This window comes from Columba livia, chromosome 1, assembly GCF_036013475.1.
Source record: "Columba livia isolate bColLiv1 breed racing homer chromosome 1, bColLiv1.pat.W.v2, whole genome shotgun sequence".
Classification (NCBI taxonomy): Eukaryota; Metazoa; Chordata; class Aves; order Columbiformes; family Columbidae; genus Columba; species Columba livia.
This window is the reverse complement of record NC_088602.1, coordinates 169,327,027-169,344,108: the sequence shown is the minus strand read 5'-3', so window position 1 is coordinate 169,344,108 and position 17,082 is coordinate 169,327,027. Positions and strand designations below refer to the sequence as shown.

The following is a 17,082-nucleotide window of genomic DNA, read 5'->3' as shown; positions in this document are numbered from 1 at the left end:
GACAGTTTGATGACTAGACTATAAGAGCTGATATTTCCTTAAACTTCCCAGGTGTTCTTCCATACTTTCAACATACACTAAAAGTTATGTAAAAGAAAATCAGTGATCATCCTCTAGTTTCAGACTTACCACCTGATGTTCTAGAACCAGTTTGCCACTAACTGAAACCACAATATGTTAAATATATGCTTTACTAAACAAAAGCATTAGCAAAGAAGCTTCTAAAGACAGGAAGAAGCTATAATTTCTCAAATGTGGCTCCTCAGTAACTTCCTTGACCCTCAGTCTAGGATTAAGTTTTGTAAAAGGAAAGCCTGCCTTCTCAGGAGAAGGGATACAACTTGCTAAACAACCAACAGAAGCACATGCAAACAAGCTCCTTCAGAGGAGCAGCAGTTATATGATAAACAGCAGTAAGATTAAGTCACTAGACAAATTGGATTAATACTACTGGGCCTCTCTCTTTCGGCCCAGTGCTTTTAACATAACTGCAGCCCCTGCAGTTCACACTGATTAGGGGAAATGCATTCAAATTAACTATCAGGCAAGTCGACCCATAAACACTGATTTTGACCTAGCAAGTTTTGACCTTTCATTTTCTGCTAGTTTAGGAGCTCTCAGTGGACACTTCTTATGAATGAGATAGTGAAGACTAATTCTAAATTTCATTCAATAAAAAAAAAAAAAGGAAGTTGTCACATGAAATGAAGCAGTAGCTATTCAAAGAGAGGGAATAGTTTCTATTTTTGCAATGTCCAACAGTCCAAAGTAACTACTGCAGATCATACAGATCTTTAACTGACAGGCACAGCTATAGTGACATATATCTATCTTCATTCATTGTATTTGGAGAGAAGGCAGAGAAAGAACAAAACAGTAGCTGAACACTTTCTCCACATATCTAGTGATTACTGCTACATACTTCTTTCCACAACCCATTTTTCTAAATTTCTAAGCTATACTGCAAAAGAGAAATTCCGAACAACAGTCACCACATGCTTACCCAGCTGAGATGCCACCTTCATCAAAAAGTCTATCACTTAAACTCCCTCAGGAAGGCAGTTCCAAAGCACATATCAATATAATTTAATTACTTCCTCCCATTCGTGCACTCAAATTCCATTATTTTTTGTTAAGATGTTAAGTTATTGTAACATGTAATAAGAGATGGGTATAGAAGTAATAAAATTACTAAACCTGCAAGTAGAGTGTTTCACACTCTAGGTGTCTTAACCCATGGATCTTGCAATTTAAAATTAATATACACCATTCAAAAAGGATTCACATTAAATCTCCACTGGTGATAGAAACTTTAAACCAAAACACAACATGTAGCCTGCTTTCAAATAAATCTCATCTGTTGAATTCAGTGTTCCTGAAACAAATTGCCCAGCTTCTCACTTTTCCACTGCATTAAGCTGGAAAACTGGTAGCAAGTGCTCCTATGCAGTTTATTTTGTCCTAAAATGAGCAAGACTGCTACCCTTTTACTTACTACTTTTCTGTATCAAATCTCACATGGAGGAAACCATTTAAGAACACCCACAGTGGGCAAAGTAAATGCCTCTTCTGTTAAGTGAGGAAGAGATTAGAGCTCAGTAGCCCAAAATGTAAGATTAGGTTGCAATCCACTACAAACAAGGCCTAAACATGTGCCAAATAAAACCAAGGATGAAGCACTACTTGAAAACCATAGTACACTCCCACTACCATCACATTTTTTGGTCATTCCTACAAAGTTCCTGTGATTCTGTTCAGAATTTGAAGAATGAATTAGAAGTTCAAAGCCAAAAAAGGGAAGTGCACTGTCATTCTTACAGTTTCTTTCTCTATCCACTTCATCTCTTCTAAAAACAACAACAAAAGAAACCCACCACCACGCCAACTTCCTAGTGCTAATAATTAATTAATACTTGCAATCAAACAGAAGATATTGCAATGTTACCTTCCAGCAATGAAGGACTGCTAAGCTGTGATGAGTAAAACACCCAATGCCGAGAAGGGGACAAGTCCAAGGATATATAATACGACAGAGGACCCTCCATCTCACAACCAAGACATGCAGAAGTACAGTTACTTTATAACAGATATTGTAGTCAACTGGAAGCCAGTTCATAATCAGGCATCTATTCTTCTTGAGATATCAGCAAGATAGAAGAAACCGATGCTGGGAGCACAGTATGTTAGAAAGCCATCCACAGACAGCTGAAGTTTTCCCTTCTTCCCCTGCAAGAAAACAGAACCTGATCAAAAGCAGAGAGCACTGCTCAGGGTACAAGCCTCAGCCAAAAGCTAAGCTCCCTTTCCAGCAAGTTCAGTAGCATGTTTGCTTGATCCCTATATCCACCTTTATTTTTAACTCAGTGACTAGAAGACAAAATTCCCCCTTACACTGACCCCAACCCACCCTTCCCCAGTTTGAAAACCAGCAACAGATGAAGTACCTAATAAAAACACACAAATGACTGATTAATCATTATGAAATTAATACTAACGTATTCTGCTCCAGAATAGAAACACAGTACATAGCTTCCAGAATACACAGAAAGGGACAAGCAGTGTCTTTCTCTCAGTCTGTATTTTCCTAATGCTTTTGGATTCAGGCTTCCTCATATTGTTAAAGCATGTATGTAAGATGGTTTATGAATGCATTATTTTGTACATATGTGTTTGGAAAACACTTCCAAGTTCCATTTAAATGACAGACTCCAAGAAATACCTTGGAGTTGTCACGTTCCCAGAACAGCCAAGGGGAAGGGAAGGGAAGTAAAGGAAAAAAATATCACCACAAAACCTACCTGATCTTAGTACTATGTGGAAATCACTAGTTTAAACACTAATTCTTTCCTTTAAGCTGGTGTAGCCAGTCTAATAACAGCTAGCCAGAAGTGAAGAACACGCATTCTGAATACTCACTAAATTAGTAGAAACTTTGATACAATTTTGAAGTAAGAAAACAATGAGGACTCCCTTTCCGAGCTCACACAAGAAAATACCATCTGACAAAACAAAGCATATCATCGAAGTTTCTGGTATGACATAAAACCCAGTCCGATGAAAACATGCACATGACTGAAAGAGTTTAATGCAAAAATGCATACATGCTTTTACTTAGAGGTTACATTCATATTTCCTGCTAGATACTTATACTGTCCTCCCAATTTGCTTACAGGAAGAACCAGAAGGTCTGAGCAGCATCTCAAGCCAAGCCAAACCATTTGCTACTATAATTCATTTTCAATGTCTGATAAGTGTTTATAGTGGTTAAAATGTTAACAAATGTTAACCAGTCTCCTAAATGGAATAAATTCCTGGACTATCCTCCAAGAACCAGAAGAGGTATGGGCTCTATTTATTCACGGATCCCTTACGTTGCCCTCATCCAATAAAAACGGGAAAAAGCAGACAGAAAGATACACACTAGAAAGCAAAGAAAGCATCAATGTATTTAAAGAGCTGAAACATACAGGACATTAGAGCAAGGTAAGTTATGTGGCCTTTCACACACACGCTTACTCAAGGTATCTCAGCAATACCACACAACCGCAAGTGGGTCAAAAGGTAGTTTGTACATCCTAAGACCCCATTCACCATGTGAATCTTTGAGAAACCCTGATCCTAGTCGTCTTGCTGAGCAAGTAATTTCCTTCCAACATGTGGTAAGGCCTACATATCAGCGTCATCTTACCAGAACAAGAATCTAGTTGTCCAAGGCCTAAGAAGCAATCTTTGATCAGCCACTTAGCAGCTATCTGTGCTTACAAAACACTGTCTGTTTGAAATAATCTTTTATTTCAAAGAAGGAGGCAAAATTTTGAGAAATGGTTGCCAGAGTTAAGGCTTCCAGGCCCATACTTAAGGTCTTGGTCAGAGTAACTTCAAAATATTTCACTCATAAAGAATACCCTAACTTTCCTGAACAACACCCACGAAGGACAACATGTATCTGCTTATAATGAATATTTTTAATTAAACATGAATGCCACATACTTGTGTACATTCTCTCACCAGCTTTAACCCAAGCCTTTTATTTAGTGGGCACTGTATAGCTGTTGTTCAACTTTATGAACAAAAGGTACCAAGAAATTAATAGAGCACTATTCCTGACAGGCACTCACCACCTTTTCTCTGTAAAGAGAAAAACTGTTAGGATCCTCCAAGACTCTTAATTGTAAAAGCTAATAATGAGACACCTGTAGAAACATGGAAGTTAAAAGCAGAGATCAGTTTATCCTTGTATTCCCCCTTTCCAAAACAATCCTTTCCCCTAGACTGAACGCTGTTTGCAATTCAGCCAACTTCAACTGCCAAGCATTTCTAAACGCTTGCATGTGTTCATCTTGTTTATGAAACGGAAACTCTATCACAAAATCCCAAAAGCCTAAAATACACCATACCTGAATCCTGGACCATGCTCTAGTTGACCACATTATTAGAGAAATGCTAAGAAACAAGAAGTATATTTAAGTATTTATAGGCCACCTAAACTAATTCACCTCTCAAGCCAAACAGTTATTTTATTCACTGCTCTTCATAATCCTGTATTTTTCTTTTTCTCTTTTTTTTTTTTTTTTAAAGCAGCGAGAGAAGGGCTGTATAAACAATTTCATTCTTCTACATATTAATCTTTCAGTACAAGTGTCCCTTCTGTTAGTGCCCGTCACCACATTTACAAGAATATGAAGTCAAAGTACAGGGATGCTCAAGTCGAGATATTTTAAAACTAATACAAAATACAGACAGTTAAAACACAAAGTCAGAAATCTGTACAAGCTCAGTAAATGCATAACTGACCAACACTAACTTCTAAAACTTTTGGGCAGAAGTAAGCTAACATCTGCAGGTCTAGAGTTCCCACAGCTTTAACAAGTTGATAGTTTTTGCTTACATTAACATATGCTCTAGAGAGAATTACTTCTTCTATGAACTACATACTTGATATTACCATACTGACTCAAATATATAAGCTATAGCCAATTAAACCCTTTCAGGTACAGTAATGAAACATTTAAAGATAATTATCTAGCGTATTTTCCCTCCCTTTTACTGTACAGACCAAGGCACCGGCAGCTCACTTTCAGACTGGCAGGTAGAGCTGTACGACCATCACTGGAAGTAGGATGAGAGCACAGACGCAGCCTTGTCATTTGCTTCTGCTAACGCACAAAATGGAAAGAGCCCCTAATATTCTGTGAGTATGAGGCGGAAAGTTACGTACCAGTTATTTTATTGACAGACAAACCTCGGGAGGTTACACGGACCATCCAAAATAACACCAAAAATAAGAGGCTGCCATTTACCATCTGTTTGCCTCTCTCAGGAGAAAAAAAAAGTGCAGATCACAAGAACAAATGGAGCCTGGCTCCGGGAGAAGAAGAAGGGGAGAGAGGAAATTTCCACGCAAATCCTAAGTGAATCACGCCGCGGTTCCCGCGCGCGGCCGCGCCGGCCTCCCCCAGCAGAGGTGAGCGGCTCCGGGGGCACCGTCCTCCCGCACCCCCGGCCGGCGGCCCTGCCCGGCCCAACGGCTCCGCCGCGGCGGGGCGGCAAGGAGGAAATCCAGCAAGCCTCCCCCGGGCAGTGGCACGGACGGAGCCCCCTTCCCCAGCGCCCCCCGGGGAGGAGCCGCTCCTTCGCCCCCTCGCCCTCCCCACACGGCCCGGTGCCCTCCGCGCACGGCAGCTGCCCGGCGCGTCCCCCATACCGCCGGGGCTGGCACCGGGGGTTGCGCTGAGGCCTGCGCCGTCCCAGCGAAGCCTCGGCGCTCTCGTAGTCAGAGCGGCCCGGCTTCCCCCCGCTCCTCCTCGCCTCGCCTCTCCTTCCCTCCCTCCCTCCTTCCTTCCCCGGCCTGGCCTTCAGCCTGCACTCACCCGCCTTCCTTCTCCCTGCCCGGCCCGCGGTGCGTGTGCGCGGCTCTCCCTCACGCTGCCCGGCGCGGCGGCGGCGGCCGGGCCGGCGGGGGCGGGCGGGTGGGTGGGTGAGCGTGCGGGGAGGGAGGCGAAGGGAGAAGGAGAAGGGTGGGGAGGCAAGGAGAGAGGCGGCGAGGAAAGAGAGGAGAAGCGGAGGGGGAGGAAAACCGCAGCAACGCTCCTGGGGTGGGACCTGCGGCGGCGGCCGGCCGGACACTTAGGCGGCTGCTCCGACGACCTTTACGCGAGAAACGGGTAATCTCCGAGCTCGGGGCGCTCCGCTGCCAGCCCGGCCACCATCTTACATTAGGGAGACTTGCCCTGGACGCCGCCTCCCCTGCGCTTGCGCCGCCGACAGTGGGCGGGGAGCAACGGCGGGGGACGGGGCGCGACGGCTGCGGCCGCGACGGCGCGGGGCACGACGGGACTTGTAGGCGGTGGCGCCGGCCAGGGCAGCGCGGGAGGAGGCGGCTGCTGTGCGGTCCTAATCCGGGGAGGGCCGGTCCCTTTCCGTCACCGCTGCCGCTGGGTAAGGCCGGGGACGCCACAGCCTCCCTCCAGGCAGGGCCGACCAGCTCCTCCCGCTCTGTGGAGTCCCCGGCCGTAAATCCGCTGCAATTTCAGCCGCCTGTTGCTGGCAATTAAACCTGCAAGGATTTAGAGCACTGGATTGATTTTTATTTCCCTCTCGCTGATGTTGCTTTGTTTTTTGTCTATTTGTTTGTATGTTTTTCTCCCTCGATGTCGAAGCGACCCCGTCTACATCCCCACTAGACTGTGCCGCTTGTTGGCTGTAAGGTCTGGGGCGGGGATGTCCCCGCAGAAACCGGCTATCGGGGCGCCGGGGTCGGGACTGGATGCGGCTCCCGCTAAACGCAACCTGGGCAGCGGTTTCTCGCAGCGCGTCCTTCCCCTCGCAGGCCGGGAGAGCGGGACTGTGCCCTGCGCTGCCCCGGATCTCCCGCCCGCGGGCGGCGACCCCTGCCATCCCCCCGGCCTGGCAGCTTCGTCCTCCGGGAGGGGACCCCCGTACCACCTCCCCCCTTAGCTTTCACTTCTTTCTTTTTTTTTTTTCTCCCCCCCCCATCCTGACAGATTCGAACCGCGAGGACCTGGTGTGACAGGATTGCTTCGCTAACAAGGACATCTGTTTCTGAAGCTGCAAAATTTGGAGAGCCCTTCCATGTTCCCCCGGTTCCCAGGCCGCTGTGCTGCTGATCCGCCAGGCTCAATTTCGGGTAGCCGAAGCCTCCCTCACCTGTCTGGAGCATCTCTGTTCCTCCCGTGGCAGCAGGCGCTCACATGGTGCTGTCCCTTTCCGGAACAGATTTTTGTTATTGTTACTATTATTATTAGGATTTTCCCGAGTACATTTCCCATTTGGAACAGAAGCCAAAGGCATGGAAAAAAGGTGTTTTCTTGTTTTGTTTCTTTTTTCTTCACTAACAAAACCAGGCAAATTCTCTTTTCATGCGTAGGGGCTGTAGGTAATTTTGACAGAAGCAGCTTCCTGCAAATTCTCAAGGACAGGATCTCTCCCCTGCCAAAAAGACTTTTTCTTTTGGTGTTTGTATTGCCAGAAATTTACACTTCTGTCTCCTCTTTCTACCACAGTCACCCTAGGCTGTGAGCCTGTTAAAACTGAACCCATAACTCTTCCTTCCTTTTTCCTGTAATCTCTGTGCCACACAAAGGACCACATCACATCAGCTAACAGACAAAAAGAGCGCTTTTACTCACTGCCTCTGTAGCTCTGCAATGGCTTTTCTGCACCAGCATCCTTAGTTCTCCAAACAGGCAGCCTCATCCTGGGTGTTTAATTATTAGTTATCTCCAGTGCACAAGGCATTACTACTTTTACGATGAGAATACCCACCTGAGAGCTTTACTTATTTCGGCAACTGATAGGAAAGAGAGGTGTTCATCACAGAGAGCACTGGCATAACTATTTTGTTTAGTGGCATAATGTTTTTCTTCTTTACTTTTGTGGTTTAGATTGAAGTGTTATACTAGCGAAGTATTATATTAGTACAGCCTCATACAATATGCCAGTTCCACTAACACTAAACTACTTTCTGTTTGCATAGCTCATTCTCCTTCCACAAGTAGGTTAATGTTACCTTGTGCATATTAAATTTGATATTGATATATATATATCCACAACAGGAAAGCTCTATGAATTAACTTTACCACTTGGCTGCAGGCAAGACGCAGGTCTACATAAAAATAAACCCTGTTTTCCATAGTAGTCTTGATATGTGAACACAAATACAATGCCTTTTTGAAAACAAAACATAACAATGGAATATAAACACCTATATATGTGAGAAATTCCATATTTTTCTGCATACATATTCAACTGTAACATATACTTCATACATATAGCTATATATTAAACAAATTCAGGTGAACATATAAAAACCCAATATATTTCTCAAAAAGTGTATAGTTTTCAAATTTTCATAACCTATATATAAACCTTTAGGCTCCAGAAGTACCCATTATGTAAGTAACTTACGTAAGTAATGTCATTGTTGACACACATAATACCTGGCAACGTTTCCTGTTGAATAAAAGCAAGTACTCTGACTTGGAAAGAAAGATTAAAAACAATATATCTAAAAGCTGCAATTCTTGGGCTGAGTCGAGGCTGTTTATTAAGTGAATTCTGTGATTTCTTTCAATCCAGTATTGAAGAGTCTTCCTCTCAATAAGAGTCTGTTCATATCCCTTTGTTAAGCCCTGCATGAACACAAATTTCAGCATCATCCACTAATAACACAGAAAAAAACCTACATGGCTGAAGATTATTTTGGCTGATATTACTGAAGCTTACCCATAGTCCTGCTTCCACCTTTGTTTTAATCTGGTAAGAACAATTCACTAGGCCATCATGTGGCCATTGTAAGATTTAAGATGTCCTTAAATGAATTATATTTTTGCTATTATTGTAATTATTTTCATTAGATCAGTCTTAAATAGCCACATTTTGACACCATTTTTGCTTTTGGAATTGTTTGGTTTTCATTTGTTTTGAATAGATCATAACTGAGCAGGACTGTTTCTAAGAAATCGTTTCCATATCTACAAGGAAAAGCTTTCAGAATACATTTTCTTGGAAATAACCAATGTGTACCAGCTAAAATAAAAATGTGTATCTATATGATTGATTTATTGTGGTTCAGCCCCCATTTCCCTGTGACTTGTTGTGTACGGACTGTTGTGCATTGATCCACACCACGTGCTGGGAAGATGTTCTCCCAGCCAGTGCTCCACAGCTACTGTCTTGTGGAACCAATTTAGGAACCTACTGGTATTCAGCAGTTGGGGTGAAACCAAGCTATTTCAGGAACCCTCCAGTATTAAGTCACTACCATTTCAAACGTCTGCCAAGGTATGTGCAGGAAATGCAGTGGAGATCGTCAGTGGAACGTCCTGAGAAGGGATTAGAAAGACACCCAATGCTGGGGTACTGATACTGGTAGAAAAGGAGGAGATAGAGATGGGGTAATTCACATGCCTGGTTGGGATGAAGAGTAATTATGCTGGAACCTAAGGATGCTAAAGTTTGCAAAGCATCTGTACAGATTCCAGTCTGAACATTTGATAACAAAAAACGAATACAGCAGCAACTCTGCATGTGGACACGTGTCACCATGAGTGCCTCATAGCTTGTCAGCAATCCAGTTGGCTTGCTGTTCACTGGATTGATGCTTGTCTACCAGTGTGCCCTGGAAATATGTATTATGTGTTTGTTTCAGTGTGCTGGTACTGAGAAAATGCTTCAAGATTTGGGAAGTTCATGATCCCAAGTTGTGGTGGAAGCAGTGGCTGGACTTGTGTGCCTCTTATTTCAGACTGAAATAGAAATAAAATAGATTTTTTCAAGCTTCTGCAAAGCCTCATTGATTACTGTGGAAATTTCACATATATTAATGCAGAATGATATATAATAGTTGACAGATTTTTTAGAAATCCAGCCTTATTTACTGCAACAAAAATAAGAATTGCTTCCCAGACTGTAATGGATGTTAATGATGTGCTCATTCCTTTTGTCCCTCTAGGAGATCCAGACATCTTTCTGCTTTTCTGGCTAATGATGCCTTTTAGTGGGCAACTATGTTGGAGAAAGGGACTGTATGACTGTTCTGAGTAACTGTAGAATAATAATGAAGGGCTTTGTCTCAGGAAATTGAAGGACACGTAGATGAGTCTCACAAACACTCTGATCAATATTTGCTGCAAGTGGCAGATGTTCACCGCGTCTTGTTTGAAATCCATGGGAGAAGGAGCAGGTGTCTGTGCTGCTCAGAGAAACAGGGTGAGGGATTTGTCCTGTTCTTTCTTAAATGCGAAAATACAGTGGTGAAAAATAAGTGTATTGTAGCCTAAGGTATGAAAGAGATGCACCTTTTTATATGTTTTTGTGTTATTAGGGGAAAATGAGAACTTTAGTGGGATGCTTCAGCCAATTTTTTTCATGATAACCTTTACTTACCTGGCATAACTGGCACAAAGCACCTTATCTGCTAAGTGCACCTATCTTTGCAAATGAAAGCAGAATTCACCTCTGTTTTCTGGAAAGGGTGCAGTGGGGACCTCTGGGAACCTACCACTGCTCTTGTAAAACTCTGGGTGCACTTGAGGTAGTGGCATAGCATCCCAATATTCTTCAGAAGTCTGTTCCCTTCCGTACAATTTACAACAAATCTTCCTGTATGTTGTTTTCCTTGTCCCAAACTCCCCTGAATGTAGACACGCATGTGAAAGTCAATGCAATTTGTCACAAGCAGCCTTCCAGCTCATTTTTTGCCTTCCATTCACAGAACCCTTTGATTTCTTCCTATCCTCCTTTTTTGAAACATTTTTTATGCACCAAGCAGCTTGCAATGCTCATATTCCTCATCATAATGATGCCTCAGTTCCAGAGAGAAATTGCAAATATTTGTCATTTCTACACTGAACTCAGCACCAGTGACAATAGGTTTCATTTTTTTTCTCATTTTTGGAATGTCATTCCCATCTGTTTTTCCAGTCTGGGCTTCCCTAGGAAATGGATCTTCTCAGGGAATCCAGTAGTGTGTAATAAGATGCCTCCCACTCTACATCTCCTTTCTGTAGAAATCCTGGTGTTAGAATGGGAAGGAGGGAAGAAGACACTGGGTTCATGAGAGGTGAATAGTAACCGGATTCAAGTTTGCAGTTCTATGTGCACCTCTGTAGCAATGTTACTTTCAAGTGTGTTTCCAAGAGATGAGAAAAAGTGTTACCAAAAAAGGCAACGGATAAATCAGAAAACTAAGCAGCATTGCACAGAAGGATACTGAAATATATTCAGTTGCAGAAGTGAGAGAGATAAGATGCAGATAAACAACAAGAAGGTTGCATTGTTTTTTTCTGTGGATAATATTAACAGAATGGAGCACAGCCTTTGTCATAAGATCTCCTATAATATACACAGGTCAGCATCATGTGCACTAGAATGGAGCAGACTTTAGAGCAATTGGCCTGTATCCAAGAATTTTATATTGCTAAAGATTTGATTACAAGTGTCTTATAATCTCAGCATTTTGAAATGTTTAATTTTGGTAATTTGTCTCATAAAATGTAACAGGAGCTAAAGAATGCTGAACAAACTATGAGCCAAAGTATATTTGCTATTGCTTTTTCTCCTGCATCCGCTGTTGCAATAAATATGCCTGCCCTGCAATCTGTGTTCCCTTTAACTCATATGGTGCTGCCACATTCTTTGAGCGGTAGGAAGAGTAGCAGTGAGCCCAGGTGTGTAGTCAACCAGTGCAAGGTGGGGACAGAAGATGTGAGCTCTCGTTTGTGGAGCACCACAATGACCACTCTAGGGAAGGTGGTGTCAAATGGATGGAAAGAGGCTCATAGTTCATTTCCACCGCCAGGGATGTGATCTAGATAGTACCTAGTGTAGAGATGCAGAGCTACCATACAATACAGGACATCATAGGAATATTTTTCCTGTGCAGCGTTTTTGAGCTGACTGTCTATCTGGGTTTCAAACAGTGTTTTTGTAATTTCAGTCTTTGCATTTCAGTTTAGTTGTTTGAAAGAAAATACTAGCTCTACATCTCCTGATTTGAAGTGACGTTATTTGACAGCTGTGATAAATCACCTGGGTATGTTACAATATTGGGGTTCAGTGGTGAATTCTCATGGATAAATCTTTCACAGCTCAGCCTATTCTGGACAGTTAGAAGTCCTGAAGATTCTGTTCACATCCCTTGTCCTCTTGTAGACGAGCCAGGGTTATTTTGCTCTATGGTGGCACTGCTGCTTTCCTCAGGAATGTCTCTCTCTTGCATTCAGTTTGGCCAACACTCACAAATCCTAATATTTGAGTCATTGTCATGGAGTAGGGACAGGACATGCTACACACAACCCATGAGACAATACTGGGGAGGAAAAGAGGTGCTAATCTAAAAGAATGTGTGAATCTGCGGGGGGCTGGGGGGGGGGCACACAGTGGAATTGCAAAGGAAGCCATCAACATTCAGTGAGAGTGATAACATGCCTAATCCAGATGATCTTGTAACAGAAGAGGGCACTCAGGGGCCAGACAGCAAATAAATCTTATCGCATTACACAATGAGGGAAAATCATTCAAAAACGGACAGAATCCTCTTATGAGCTTGATGCAGCTCATAGCTGAAGGCCGTGGGCTGGTGAGCCTGGGTTTCATTCATGCAAAAAGCAAGCCCAGCCACTCTAAAACAATCTTTGTGAATGCACTCAAGCCATCTCATTTAAAATATTTGAAGTAACATTCCTGTGTAGATGGGTCTTCATTATGTCACTTGTTATTGTTTTCAGGGAGTCGTCACCTGCTCTTTAAAGTGCAACATACATTATGAGAGAGAATGATTGCTCATTATTGTTGTATTCCTTAATTGCCTTCTATATTACTGTGTTCAAAGGAATGTGTTTTTCCTCTTCTGCCCTTCTCTACCTGCATCTGACAGGACTCAGCATTTTCCACAGAGCTCAAAATTGCTCGCATTCTTATAAAAACGCCTTAGCCATATGGGATTTGCTGAGATGAAATAAAAAGTGCACAACTTGAGAAAATGCAATACTCGATCCTGCATATTGATTCCATGGCCGCCGTATAAACAGGAACTGTTAGTTACAAGAATTTCCGTGAACTTTATCAGCATTGAAGCTCATGTTCTGCACAGGCCAGGTGTGATGGGAGTTCTCCTGTCAAGAAAGTATGACGTTGCGTTAAAGGATTGGGGTGAACTTTGATGCTTGTAAATATATTGCACCAGCCAAGTTCCAGCTGCAATCTTGCAGTTTTCCAGGCAGATCTACTTCCTTTTTTCCAAAGGAATGAGAGCTACTGCAACTAATTTTGTGCTATATAAATAATGCTGATAGAGAGACAAGCCTGAAATTGGGTAGGTTAGATAGGCAAAATAATAGATTAAATAGGAAAGTCGAAGCATTTGTTAATCAGAAATATGAGTATGTTCCTTAAGGAGCTGCAGGAACCCAACTGTAATGATGACAAATGAGAGATCCCAGAACAATAAGATCAGTCTTGCATATAGGCAGCACCGTAACTAAGACTCTGTATGACATAGATGCACTTGTTGTACAGAGAAATTGGGCCCTTATATTCTGAGAGAGAACATTTCCTCTTCTTAACAGCCTGTGCTTGACACGCTGATAGAGCGAAGGTTGTGCTGTGTGCCTTGTGCTGCTCTGCTCTCCTCCTCCTTCCGCTCCATCTTCCCGCCAGCACGCTGCAGCATGAAAGGGCCAGGCTGAGAGCCACCAAGGGCAGGGGGAGCAGTGACCAGCCTGGTATCCCAACTGTATTGTGTGGGTTAACCAAGACACCTAAAGGATGGTAGATATATTTCTATTTAAATGTATTTTTTTGTTCTTTCATATGTGTTTTAAAATTTTACTGTGTTTTCCCCTGCAAGATTTAAAAATCATTGGCATATTATTGTGCGAATAGGAGAATTTTCTGCTAACAGGCCAGACATAGAATTAAAGCCCTGAGTAGACCTAGTTTGTTTTACTCCTAATAATCTAGCACTTGTTTTTTTAAGGAATGATAAATTGCCCCTGATTCTTAAATAGGTTATTTTAAACTGTAGATAGTCAGCCTCTGATAGGAGCCAGATTTTGCCAAACCATCTAAATCATGTGCTTATTTTTACTTTAACTTACTTTCATTTTGTTTTCTTCTCCTTACTCTCTTTGTATGGTATCACACCTGGGAAAACAAAATGACATTTTACACAGCAAGCTTCAGCACATATGTGCCATCAGCACTTCCACTGATGGTATATTGTGTCACACTTGCCTGAATTGCTTATAATTTGTTTTATGCAAACTCACTGTATGCTGGGCCTTAAAATGTACTGCACAGTTGTTGGACTGACATGGGGAGGAAGAAGGATGTGCTGAGATTTTTGTGCAGTTTTAGTCCATGCCTAGCAGTATTTCTCCTAGCTAGTAAATAAGACAATGTAATGTCTAAAAGCCACAACTTTCAAAACTTTTAGGTATTTATATCTGTGTGGGATCGCATGATAGTAGCCTGATTTCAAAAACAGGTGAGCATTTAGAACTTCTCCTGAGATCAATGAAAACGCATGTCTGAAAGACAGTTCCATTCTGCAAGTTTCCCACACAGGATTTCCATGTTGAATATTAGACCTAGACTGTGGAAAACACTGGGTACAGTATTATGATACAAAAAAGAGCGGAACCGACTAGATTCTACCCAATGTATCCAGAATCTTCAATGCTTAATCTCTTGGGTGTATGGAATTGAAATAAATTTTGAAAATACTTCAGGTTTAAGCTATGACTAAGCAGAATAGTAGGTAATAAAGAATCTCCTGAGAGATGAGAGTACTGCGGAGTAAGATGCAGAGGGTGATGCTTGACAGTAGGTTCTGCCATAAGCATGTGGACAGCTTCGTTGTCCTCAGAGGAAACCCATTTGTTCAACTGACATGGTGAGTCATCATTTTCTTCAATCTCCACTGCAGAAGCAGCAGAGTAAGAGCATTAAGATGAGGTGGGCAGTCAGCTACTTCCCACCTGAGTTAAAAGACTTTGTAAAAATTAAGGATGAGAGGGAAGTGAGTTGCCAGTTGCTTGCTTCTTCAACCCTTCTCTTCGCAGATATGAATCTAGACACCGGACTTTCTTCCTTCTGAGTAATAGATACCTTTCCTCATTCTTCTGAGCAGTACATGCCTTGACTCATTGCAGGCCTACTTCAAAGGTGCAAAAGTCAGAAGGAGCATCCTCAGACCTTTTCTCACTAGAGTGAAGTCATACATTATCACCTCAGGACAGGTAAACAGTAAGTAGTCTTAGCTGAGGTCTTAGTAAAGACAAGGAAGTTATCTTTTCCTCTTCAAGATCTAGTTAAAATCCAAGCTTCTTATCCAAGCTTATCTCAATTTAACCACGTAATTGAAAATACCTCTGTGGGTTTTATTAAAAAATAGTTAAGTAGGTGCACTACGTATTTATGGACTTATGACTACTTTAATGAAAAGAGCAGAAACAAAGAGTGCAGGTCACAAAATGGAAAGTAAAACCACTGAAAGAATAACAGTGGTTCTGCTGTACTCCTAGACAAAGGAGACGGTGGTGGCCTAACTGAGTTTTATTAGGCACTGCTTTCTAATAATTATGTGACCGAACATTCAAAACTGTAAAGGGTGCTTGGCTAATATTCTAAGTAGTGTACTTGCTTAAGAAAACTTAGACACAACATAACATTTGCCTTTAATTGGTACCTTTCATCTCAGATAACTGAGAAATTAAGAGGATAAATAGAGCCACCTTAGGTTTTCATGGTTCATCTGCATCTTGTATAGACCTTTAAAGTTTAGTAGCATGTTATGTCCTCCTTACATTCAGATGAAAAAGCTCTGCATGCCATGAAGCAACTGGTTCATGACAGAAGTGTCCAAGAAATTCAGAACACAAAAGTTCAAAAGGAAGGTGGCTCTAAGCCTCCTGTTCAGGAAGTGCTCAAGTGCTTAGGCTTTTGCACCTGTGAAATTCAAGCAGCTGTTTTAAATAAAAGCTGTAAAAGTGAGCCTTGGCAGCTTCCTCTGTAGAGGACTGGCCAACAGCTGTGGAGCAGACTGATAGCATGATTACCTGTGAGGTGTGACACCGCCCCCTGCCAAGGAAAATGCTGAGTTGGGACAGTTTGTTTGTGTCATAGCATGTGACAAAAGCTTACCAGAAAAGTGATCACTCTTGTCCTACCGTAGCAGTTTTTGTGTCAATTGATTCTAGCAATGAGAGCCAAGGCTTCCCACTGAAGAATTTACTATGGCATGGCTGACTCCAGCTGTGATTTGGATCAGAGAAGGGTGTGGGCAGAGAAGCATCATGTGAGTAAGAACACATGCTGTACTGGGTGACACTAGCTGTGTATGTATTTACCATCCCCTTGTTTGTTCCCCTTAGATATCAACAATTAATACTACTCTCTTAACTTTCTCCAAGTCTATGTTTACACAGTATTTCAAGAGGAGGTAAGTTGTTTATGAACAGGGTGTCCTAGCAATGAGGGAGGCAGCTTGAAAGGGAGAGTAATTCCTCAAAAAGTTATTTTTTTCTGGTGTTATACATGAAAGTTGGTGGGAGGTAACACTTGGAGTTGGCTTATTATTTCATGGAGCCATGAATAGAGAGAAAAGACACAGAAATTTCAGACGAGAAATCAGTTTATTGAGAGTACTAGCACTAAATGACTCACTGATTTATCTCAGTAGGAAAACAAAACAGAAAGTGTAAGAGAGTGACTCTGAACAATACAAAGAAAAACATGTTTTTGTTCAGGTGTAAAAAAGAAAAGAAGATTAAAAGATTTCCTTGGTTTGAAACATGCACAAGGAAAAAAAGTTTGTGGCTGATCAGGCTGGCAGAGCTGGTGGCAGTGGTGTCTCCTTTCACATATGGTTCAGACTTTCAAGAACTCTCCAAAGCAGTAGACACTTAAGCTATGTTTCTTCATGATTTAGGCAGAAAATGAATTAGTATTTGAGGCTTCCATTACTTGAGAAAATGTTCTAGACAGCTGAGGGCCTTGGATTGTGCTTCCCTCAATTATTTTGGTTGATGCTGAATCTTTTGTCCAAAAGACTTAATC

The 17,082-nt window shown here is 42.2% G+C and overlaps 1 protein-coding gene and 1 long non-coding RNA gene across 9 annotated transcripts in view; one reads left to right on the top strand and one right to left on the bottom strand.

Annotated features, from left to right (window-relative positions):
• The window catches only part of CNOT4 (CCR4-NOT transcription complex subunit 4), an 82,862-nt gene extending 76,634 nt beyond the window's left edge, over positions 1-6,228 (bottom strand). For 3 of the 8 annotated variants that reach the window (XM_065044487.1, XM_065044508.1, XM_065044497.1), the window contains exon 1: positions 5,871-6,228. The gene's annotated coding sequence lies outside the window, so the exon portion shown is untranslated. The remainder of the gene's footprint in view (positions 1-5,870) is intronic. The other 5 variants (XM_065044529.1, XM_065044545.1, XM_065044539.1 and 2 more) reach the window with 3 other exon arrangements.
• An 88-nt stretch (positions 6,229-6,316) lies between these two features.
• Positions 6,317-9,802, top strand: LOC110356861 (uncharacterized). The gene is made up of 2 exons (XR_002410178.2): positions 6,317-6,438; positions 7,005-9,802. It is a non-coding gene; the product is annotated as an uncharacterized LOC110356861 (long non-coding RNA).
• The last annotated feature ends 7,280 nt before the right edge of the window (positions 9,803-17,082 follow it).